Below are 10,971 nucleotides of genomic sequence, written 5' to 3'. Positions count from 1 at the left end.
TTTGTTTTCCTCGTTCCTCTCTTCTCCAGAAGAAGAACAGAATGTTGATGTCAGTCAGTCAGTCCGAGAGAGAGCATATTTTTAGATACACTTCTCTAAAGGCCTGCCTGCTTGTCCTCCCCCGTACATGCGTCATCACAATTTAAACTTAAATGATTATTCCAGCGAAAGGCCATCGATGGAGATTTACAAAAATGATGTACAAATATTGTGTGTATGGGATTTCACGAGCAAGTGAGCAGTGTTTGGCTAATCTTCAATGGCTCTGAGGATAAAGTCTTATGCAATGGGTTACTGGCTGGGTCGAAATTTGTCCATATGTGCCTTTCTATTTTGGCTAGACAGTCACTGGAGATGACAGTATTGTGTTGTTCTTTTACCTCAATCAACTGACAAAGATGAATTTGAAACATTAGACTATATACAGAGACAAAATATGCAGCATTTATCCAGTGCATGTTGAACCACTCATAACAAAGTGACAACATATCGTTTCACTGTGTAGTTAGTGTGTGTGGATAGTTAGGTTTCACTAACTACGCTCGGCTTGAAACAGCTGTTCTGTGGGGGTGTTAGTGCACGTACAGCATTGTCTCAGTGTTGAGAGAGAGAGAGAGAGAGAGAGAGAGAGGCATGCTTGTTGAAATGCGCAGCGCATACTTCATGATCGAGCGACGTGACCACACGCAGTTAACCGCAAGGCAGTGGAATGGCATGATTAAATAACAACAGTCATAATTCCCCGAACCGAGATTCGAGTCACAGACGGAGTCAGGATCTGCGTTGAACACACTATTTTCCAATTATCTTCAATTCTCTAACTTTGCCCTCTCCCTTTCAACGTGAATACCCTCATAAATGGTGTCGAGTGAGGAGAACCTGCTTAACTGAACTCACAAGTTCCCTGGCCGTCCGACTGCGCCCTGAGGGAGTTGCTTTGCACCACGAAAGCGCCCGGTGTTGCGGTTCTCCTCCTCTCCCCTCCAACACTAAAAACCAAGAAGGAGATTTCACTCAAGTCGTGCTGTTGTTTTATGGATATCACCGCTGAGATGGTAAGATTTATTATCAACCCGACCGCTCCTTTTGAAGCAATTCTAGTCTGCTTATTCATCATCATGTAATGGACTACCAATCTCCTCTAAAGTGTTTTGCATAGGCTACGACAAATGGCTGTTTTTCTCTTTTGCGGTTACTACGGTGTTTATCTGCACATTTCAGAGAACAGTGTAGATGAGATTGATATTTCTGATGTTATTTAACATACAGCCTTATTGATTTCCGTGCCTTGCTTCGCATGTGAACAAGAGCGAATAACGGTATGCAATCTGCACCGCAGCCGGTGTGTATCAGTATGATCCGAGCGCGCCTCACCATCGCCTCGCGGGGACCGGGCATCTTGCGGCATGTGTTGAGGAGAGTTGAGCTTAGAGGGATACTTTACAGTCGCTGGTAGGTTGATGTTTGCCCATAGAGAGAAGGAGGAAATATAATGTATAGAAGATAATACATTTAAGCCGATGGAAATTGACACAACACACACTGCCCTTGTCTTGTGCATCAAGAACACTCCAATGGTGTGGGTAAATTGGGTATTTTTTTCTCCCGTGAATTGAATTATAGGTTAGGCTCAGAATGCAGTTATGTATTTATTTACAGGGCCACTGTCATCTGACACTATATCTCTTTATCAATGGACCCAATTCATTGCCATTTATCAAGCACGTTTTAATAGAGGGGTATTGATTTATGTTTGCCGTCGTAATTGCAAGGCCACACTATGAAAAGCTTCTTCAAGCATCCTTTCTGTTACCGCTTTTTAAAGCTATTCTCAATCGCAGCCAATTTTTTAAATATAATGCTATTGTTATAAGACAACAATAACATAACATTTTAACAAAACACAACTGCTGTTTTATACATGTAATAATATATGAATTAAATATGTCTGGTCTATAGCTACGTAAACTATTGCTACGTATAACACACCACGCCCACAGCATTATTGTCTTCATATCAATTGTTAATACTGCCCCTCCCAATAATTAGCTTCATTTTTATCTTAAAAATATAACCTTCCAGGATAAGACATTTTGCCTAGGCTATACCAAAATGTCCACAGTGCACCAGGGCTCACAGAAGTCCAGCATAATTGTATGATTGATTATCATGCTAATATGATTTGCTATTGGATTGTTGCTATGCTAATAATTTTCCAACCACAGAAAAACCCAACATGTCTATAATATGGATAGCAAGCGCTATAGATGGCTATTTCTGTGTAAAACTCAAATTCCTGAGATCAATGTTTACATCCTTTCCCTAGTTTCCACACAATACATTAATACAACATATGGATTCAAACACAAGACCATGGTATAATCCAAGCCTTTTTACACAGGATGCAGATACACTCTATGGTCCTGTTCCTGTATATAACAGAAAGCCCACACCCTGTAGGAAACAGCTGTGTGACCTTGCAATCTGTCATTGTATCAATGAAATCACTGCTTTCCTCCTCCTTCCCTTCTCTCCTGTTTTCTCTCATCCCTCCCTTCCCTTCTCTCCTGTTTTCTCCCCTCCCTTCCATTCTCTCCTGTTTTCTTTCTTTCCTCCCTCCCTCCCCTTCTCTCCTATTTTCTCTCCTTACTCCCTTCTCTTCTTTCCTCCTTTCTCTCCTCCCTTCCCTTCTCTCCTGTTTTCTTTCCTCCCTCCCTCCCCTTCTCTCCTATTTTCTCTCCTCCCTCCCTTCCCTTCTCTCCTGTTTTCTCTCTCCCTCCCTCCCCTTCTCTCCTATTTTCTCTCCTCCCTCCCTTCTCTTCTTTCCTCCCTTCACTCCTCCCTTCCCTTCTCTCCTATTTTCTCTCCTCCCTCCCTTCCCTTCTCTCCTATTTTCTCTCCTCCCTCCCTTCTCTTCTCTCCTATTTTCTCTCCTCCCTCCCTTCTCTTCTTTCCTCCCTTCTCTTCTTTCCTCCCTTCTCTCCTCTTCTCCCAGCGTTCTCTTCTATCTTCTCCCCTCTGCTGTTAGCATCAGTTATACTGTAGAAGACTGGTCAATATACACTAGCAGCCTTATACTATATAGCTTTCCCTTTTTCTCTTGCTCCTGGTAAATATACTGTGTGTTTGTGTGTGTGTGTGTGTGTGTGTGTGTGTGTGTGTGTGTGTGTGTGTGGCTGGAGTCTGTCCTCTGTGGTCGCTGTTCAGATGGTTGGTTCTACAAAGCCTCTGTACCATCAAATTGATTAATCTTAATAACTACCAGCTGATTTGCAAAACAAAGTATATGCAGCAAGCCACTGAACATTATGTGCATGCGTAGGCGTACTGAATGTGCAACTAGCTCTCACATTTTCACTTCAGAATTAGGCCGTTTACCCATGTTGCTCCAAACTTCAAATTTCGAAGTGTTTTTGACACCCTTGGTTAACGGAAAGGAGGAAAGGAGGAAAGGAGGAAAGGACATTAGGTATAGGACCCAGTTACAGCTCAGCAGCACTACACTAAAGACAAAGTCAAACAGACTGAGCATCTTTATGCTACTTAGTTAAATAAAGGGACTCCTTGTTCTTCATGTTGATGTGGTGCCGCAACCACAATACAAGGAAGTGATGTTTTAATTTGCACTTAGTCCTACAGTATGGTGCTGTACTACGCAGTGCACAATGCACATCCCTCCCCCCGTAGTTTACCATATAGCAGCTAGTCAGTACTGGGACGGGATTCATAAATCATCACAGAGTAGGAGTGTTGATCTAGGATCAGTTTTGTCTTTTAGATCACAATCAATACAATTGCATGGACAAGGCAGATCTGATCCTAGATCAGCACTCATACTATGAGAGGCTTAATGGATACAGGCCCAGAATTCTCCTACCTCTCAGTGATGTTTTCATTTCACCACATACTGTAGAGACAGACAGAGAGCAGCCAGACCATGCCAGGGTCGGAGACACTACTCACTCATCTAAAACTCATTGGTTAATGTAGTGTGACAGTCAGTGAGAGCAGGGAAGAGGAGGGAAAGGAGAGAGGTAGGGGAAGAGAGAGGGAAAGGGGGGGATGGAGGGAGGTATGGGAAGAGAGGGGAAAGGGGGATGGAGAGAGGTAGGGGAAGAGAGAGGGAAAGGGGGGATGGAGGGAGGTATGGGAAGAGAGAGGGAAAGGGAGGGGTGGAGAGAGGTAGGGGAAAGAGGGGGAAAGGGGGGACAGAGGGAGGTAGGGTTAGGAGAGGGGGAAAGGGGGGACAGAGGGAGGTAGGGGAAGAGAGAGGGGAAAGGGGGGATGGAGGGAGGTATGGGAAGAGAGAGGGAAAGGGGGGGTGGGAGAGAGGTAGGGGAAGAGAGGGGGAAAGGGGGGACAGAGGGAGGTAGGGGAAGAGAGGGGGAAAGGGGGGACAGAGGGAGGTAGGGGTAGTGAGGGGGAAAGGGGGGACAGAGGGAGGTAGGGGAAGAGAGAGGGAAAGGGGGGACAGAGGGAGGTAGGGGAAGAGAGGGGGAAAGGGGGGTGGAGGGAGGTAGGGGAAGAGAGAGGGAAAGGGGGGACAGAGGGAGGTAGGGGAAGAGAGGGGGAAAGGGGGGACAGAGTGAGGTAGGGGTAGAGAGGGGGAAAGGGGGGACAGAGGGAGGTAGGGGAAGAGAGGGGGAAAGGGGGGACAGAGGGAGGTAGGGGAAGAGAGGGGGAAAGGGGGGACAGAGGGAGGTAGGAGAAGAGAGAGGGAAAGGGGGGACAGAGGGAGGTAGGGGTAGAGAGGGGAAAGGGGGGACAGAGGGAGGTAGGGGAAGAGAGGGGGAAAGGGGGGGACAGAGGGAGGTAGGGGAAGAGAGGGGGAAAGGGGGGACAGAGGGAGGTAGGGGAAGAGAGGGGGAAAGGGGGGACAGAGTGAGGTAGGGGTTAGAGAGGGGGAAAGGGGGGACAGAGGGAGGTAGGGGAAGAGAGGGGGAAAGGGGGGACAGAGGGAGGTAGGGGAAGAGAGGGGGAAAGGGGGGACAGAGGGAGGTAGGGGAAGAGAGGGGGAACGGGGGACAGAGGGAGGTAGGGGAAGAGAGGGGGAAAGGGGGATGGAGGGAGGTAGGGGAAGAGAGAGGGAATGGGGACTGAGGGAGGTAGGGGAAGTGAGGGGGAAAGGGGGGATGGAGGGAGGTAGGGGAAGAGAGAGGGAAAGGGGGGACTGAGGGAGGTAGTGGAAGAGAGATGGAAAGGGGGGACAGAGGGAGGTAGGGGAGAGAGAGGGAATGGGGGACAGAGGGAGGTAGGGGAAGAGAGGGGGAAAGGGGGGATGGAGGGAGGTAGGGGAAGAGAAGGGGAAGGAGGGGATGAGGGAGGTGGGGGAAGAGAGAGGGGGGTGGAGGTAGGAGGAGGTGTCTGTGAAGAGAGAGGGGTATGGAGGGAGGAGGAGGTGTCTGTGAAAAGAGAGGGGGATAAACTTAAAAGGTGTAAGGGCAGAGATAGGGGGATGGAGGGAGGGAGTGAGGAGGAGGGGAAGAGGGGTGTAAGGCAGGAGTAATCTATGGTGGAGTACGTATGACACAACTAAAGGAGCAGGGCTGAGTTGTGAGTGTCGACATTGATGTCCTCAGCCGTGAAAGTGCTCTAACGCGACGTGTAACTGTGTAGCCAGCGGGCGCCATGGTGAGACGATAACATGATCTCACGGTATGCACGGCAACAGCCCCGTAAACACACTGTTGCACTGTGACCTCTGAGTTACCTGACCTGAAACACTGAAACGCTCTTGAATCTGTTTAGTCACTGCTCTAGGTCTGTGTGATCCACCTCCCTGTACTGATTCAGGATGCTGTGTATAGTAGAGGATCACTATCAGTATTACTAGCAGTCAGTGTCCTGGGAGTAGAGTGTGAACCACTGGGAGGAAGGAGAGGTCAGAAGTGACAAAGCTGCTAGTATAAACTGAGAGAGGTATAATACTGTATATCAACAGCACCATACAGATACAGATGCTAGAATGCTGCACTCACCTCTCTCAAGGGAGGACGGACATATCAGGACTGTTACTTACATGTTCTGTTCATAGATAGAAACTAGGGCTTGGCGATATAAAAATCATATCATGCTATTTTTCTACATTTTGACGGTATTTTATTAGAGGTCGACCGATTATGATTTTTCAACGCCGATACCGATTCTTGGAGGACGAAAAAAAGCTGATACCAATTAATCTGCCGGTTTTTAAATATATATTTGTAATAATGACAATTACAACAATACTGAATGAACAATGAACACTTTTGACTTAATATAATACATAAATCAAATCTATTTATTCCCAAATAAATTATGAAACATGTTTGGTTTAAATAATGCAAAAACACAGTGTTGGAGAAGAAAGTAAAAGTGTGCCATGTAAAAAAAGCTAACGTTTCAGTTCCTTGCTCAGAACATGAGAACATATGAAAGCTGGTGGTTCCTTTTAACATGAGTCTTCAATATTCCCAGTTAAGAAGTTTTAGGTTGTAGTTATTATAGGACTTATGATGCGTCAACTATTTCTCTCTCTACCATTTGTATTTCATATACCTTTGACTATTGGATGTTCTTATAGGTACTTTAGTATTGCCAGCCTAATCTCGGGAGCTCATAGGCTTGAAGTCATAACAGCGCTTTGCTTCAAGCATTGCTAAGAGTTGCTGGCAAACGCAGTAAAGTGCTGTTTGAATGAATGCTTACGAGCCTGCTGCTGCCTACCACCGCGCAGTCAGACTGCTCTATCAAATATAAAATCATAGACTAAATTATAATAAACACACAGAAATACGAGCCTTTGGTCATTAATATGGTCAAATCCGGAAACTATCATTTAAAAAACAAAACGTTTATTCTTTTAGTGAAATACGGAACCTTCCGTATTTCATCGAACGGGTGGCAACCCTAAGTCTAAATATTGCTGTTACATTGCACAACCTTCAATGTTATGTCATAATTATGTAAAACTCTGGACAATTAATTACGGTCTTTGTTAGGAAGAAATGGTCTTCACACAGTTCGCAACGAGCCAGGCGGCCCAAACTGCTGCATATACACTGACTCTGCTTGCACTGAACCCAAGAGAAGTGACACAATTTCCCTAGTTAATATTGCCTGCTAACATGCATTTCTTTTAACTAAATATGCAGATTTAAAAACATACTTCTGTGTATTGATTTTAAGGAAGGCATTGATGTTTATGGTTAGGTACATTAGTGCAACGCTTGTTCTTTTTTTGCAAATGTGCTTTTGTTAAATCATCACCGTTTGGTGAAGTTGAAGTAGGCTGTGATTCGATGATAAATTAACAGGCACCGTTTTGATTATAGGCAACACAGGACAAGCTAGTTAACCTAGTAATATCATCAACCATGTGTAGTTAATTAGTGATTATGTGAAGATTGATTGTTTTTTGTAAGATACATTTAATGCTAGCTAGCAACTTACCATTTTGATGCTGCACTCGCGTAACAGGTGGTCAGCCTGCCATGCAGTTTCCTCGTGGATTGCAATATAATCGTCCATAATCGGCGTCAAAAAAGGCTGATTACCGATTGTTATGAAAACTTGAAATCGGCCCTAATTAATCGGCAAAGGCGATTAATTGGTCAACCTCTATATTTTATGTTTCTGATTAATAAAAGTTCTAAATTTGCTTTATGAGTAGAGCTTGACCCTAGCTTGACAACACATATATTCTAAGTTATTTCAATGGGTCTTTCTCCATTTGGATTGTTTGATACTGTTGAATTCAACTTCAACCTAAAACAATTTCCTGCATTTCTGCATTTCCTGCACTCATTTGAGATCATTTCCACACTGCCACGATATGGGCAAAAATTCTAGGCCTTATTTTTAACCAAATGTTGCATTTGTGATTTAGATCAAAACACTTGGGTGAACTTTTGGAGTCATGGAAATAGAAGGTTGATTATAATTCTATAGTTAGAATATAAATAATAGTGGGCACTTTGAATACAGTGTTGTTTGACATGACAAATGAAAATGCCATGGACGAGTTATTGTGACAGGTTAGGAACCAAAGTGATGTTCAGTGTTTCCTAGGGGACCCTATAATCTTTGGCTACATTCAATCTTTATTCATATAGCCAACGTATTCATGCTTCGCCTATTTCCTCGTTGATTTAGAAGATACTGTTGCACAAACAACATGCAGATTTAAGCCTCCTAGTATTAGCTAGCTACGTTTGCTCGGATTCACTACTTTTATTTGCTAGTTAGCAAGCCACCTAACTAGCGATTAGCATTAGTGGCTAACACGATTTAGCTTAACTTACAAAGAAAACACAAACTAGCTGTTTGCAGATGTAAGAAACACAAACTAATATTGTAATTATAGAACACTTGTGAATTTATATTTAGATCAAAGTGGAAACAACATCGTAGTCATCAACATTGACCATGCAGACTGAACGAAAGTGTCTCGTGGTCAAGCAACAACAAATGCGCTCCTTGAATGACGGGGTGGGACTAGGTCTGTGTGGAAAGCGGCGTGGAGAGAGAGCAGAGAGGGATGACTCAAGTAGCGGAGTTAACTATAAAACATGGACGTTACACACGGCGTATCACATTTAACAAACCAAACATTCAAATATCGTTATAGATGGGAAAGTAAAAACCCAAACCGGTCCGTGGATAAATACTGGTATATAGTAAAATACCGCCCAGCCCTAATAGCAACAACTAAATCGCATTAACTTAATTAAAAACCAAATGTGCACCCTTTGAGTTGGGAAATGCTGCTTTAGCCTGTACTATATGCATACAGTTCCCCGGTGACTTATGGGAAAGAAAGACAGAATGGGAGCAAGAAACCAGGGCAGCTTTGATTTTGATGAAGAGCCTTCTGTCTGAACATTCCCTCTTTCCCCTCCCTCTCTGTTTCTTTCTCAGTCTCCTTCTTACTGTCTGTCTGATTCTCTGATTCTCTATTTCTTTACTTATTTCTCTCTTCACCCTCTTCTCTCTCTCCCTCTCTCTCTCCTTGTTCTCTATCCCCCACTCTCTCTCTCTCTCTCTCTCTCTCCTTGTTCTCTATCCTCTCTCTCTATATATCTCTCTCCTTCTTGTTCTTTATCCCTTTCTCTTTCTCTCGCCCGCTCTCTCTCTCTCTCCCCATTAATAATGAAGAGTGAGATATGTCTGTGTATGTTAATTTCCTTCATAAATCCTATGTCTAAATATAGAGCGGCAGACTTCAGTGACTAACTCAAGGATTGGTCTGGGCATTATCCTGTATTAACACACACTAATACCATTCCTGGAGGAGAGAATATATGAAGGACAGATATCCTCTGAAGTTAAATATATTCCCCATCATTCTCCCAACTGACATGGAGTCCAGGGTCACATCAAAGAGAGCACAGTGTGTACACACACAGAAGCATATTGCATGGGAACGCAGCTCTTTGCCTGTTTTCATCCCCCCCGCCAACATAGTGTGTATGTGTGCGTGTGTATGTGTCCGTTTCTTTGTGTGTGTGTGTTTTCTTTTCAGAGCTTCAAATCAAATCAAATGTTATTTGTCACATGCGCCGAATACAACAGGTGAAATGCTTACAAGCCCTTAACTAAAAATGCTTTAAGAAGTTTTAAGAAAAAAATAATAATCATTTGAAAGTAAAAGTAATACATAATATATACAGGGGGTACCGGTACAGAGTCAATGTGCGGTGGCACCGGTTAGTCGAGGTAATGGAGGTAATATGTACATGTAGGTAGAGTGAAAGTCACTATGCATAGATAATAAACAGAGAGTAGCAGCAGCGTAAAAGAGGGGTCTGGGTAGCCCTTTGATGAGCTGTTTTTGACTTGGGGGTAGAAGCTATTTAGAAGCCTCTTGGACCTAGACTTGGATCTCCGGTACCGCATGCCGTGGAGTCTTTGACAATTTTTAGGGCCTTCCTCTGATATCGCCTGGTATAGAGGTCCTGGATGGCAGGAAGCTTTGCCCCAGTGATGTACTGGGCCGTACGGACTACACTCTGTAGTGCCTTGCGGTCAGAGGCCGAGCAGTTGCCATACCATAGGATCTGAGGACCTATGCCAAATCTTTTCAGTCTCCTGAGGGGGAATAGGTATTGTTGTGCCCTGTTCACGACTGTCTTAGTGTGTTTGGACCATGCTAGTTTGTTGGTGATGTGGACACACCATGGAACTTGAAGCTCTCAACCTGTTCCACTGCAGCCTTTTCCTGTGGTCCACAATCATCTCCTTTGTCTTGATCACGTTGAGGGAGAGGTTGTTGTCCTGGCACCTGGCTATCTCATCATTGTTGGTGATCAGGCCTACATGTTGTGTTATCGGCAAACTTGATGATGGTGTTGGAGTCATACCTGGCCATGCAGTCATGAGTGAACAGGGAGTACAGGATGGGCCTGAGTACGCACCCCTGAGGGGGCCCCATGTTGAGGATCAGCATGGCGGATGTGTTGTTACCTACCCTTACCACTTGGGGGCGGCCCATCAGGAAGTCCAGGATCCAGTTGCAGAGGGAGGTGTTTAGTCCCAGGGTCCTTAGCTTAGTGATGAGCTTTGACAGGCACTATGGTGTTGAACGCAAAGCTGTAGTCAATGAATAACATTCTCACATAGGCGTTCCTTTTGTCCAGGTTGGAAAAGGCAGTGTTGAGTGCAATAGAGATTGCATCATCTGTGGATCTGTTGGGGCGGTATGGAAATTGGAGTGGGTCTAGGGTTTCGGGGATAATGATGTTGATGTGATTCATGACCAGCCTTTCAAAGCACTTCATGGCTACAGACATGAGTGCTAGGGGTCAGTAGTAATGTAGGCAGGTTACCTTAGTGTTCTTGGACAAAGGGACTATGGTGGTCTGCTTGAAACATATTGGTATTACAGACTCAGTCATGGACAGGTTGAAAATGTCAGTGAAGACACTTGCCAGTTGGTCAGAGCATTCTCAGAGTACACGTCCTGGTAATCCGTCTGGCCCTGCTGCCTTGTGA

General features: G+C 44.6%; 1 protein-coding gene across 3 annotated transcripts in view; it reads left to right on the top strand.

Moving 5' to 3' along the window:
* Window positions 1-591: 591 nt before the first annotated feature.
* Window positions 592-10,971, top strand: part of adcyap1r1b (ADCYAP receptor type Ib) — a 67,087-nt gene continuing 56,707 nt past the window's right edge. Inside the window, exon 1 of one of the 3 annotated variants that reach the window (XM_090233548.1) lies at window positions 592-1,055. The gene's annotated coding sequence lies outside the window, so the exon portion shown is untranslated. 3 annotated transcript variants of the gene reach the window in all.

Source organism: Oncorhynchus mykiss, chromosome 5, assembly GCF_057628025.1.
Source record: "Oncorhynchus mykiss isolate SJ-2025 chromosome 5, ASM5762802v1, whole genome shotgun sequence".
NCBI classification, from domain to species: Eukaryota; Metazoa; Chordata; class Actinopteri; order Salmoniformes; family Salmonidae; genus Oncorhynchus; species Oncorhynchus mykiss.
This window is presented reverse-complemented; position numbering and strand designations above follow the sequence as displayed.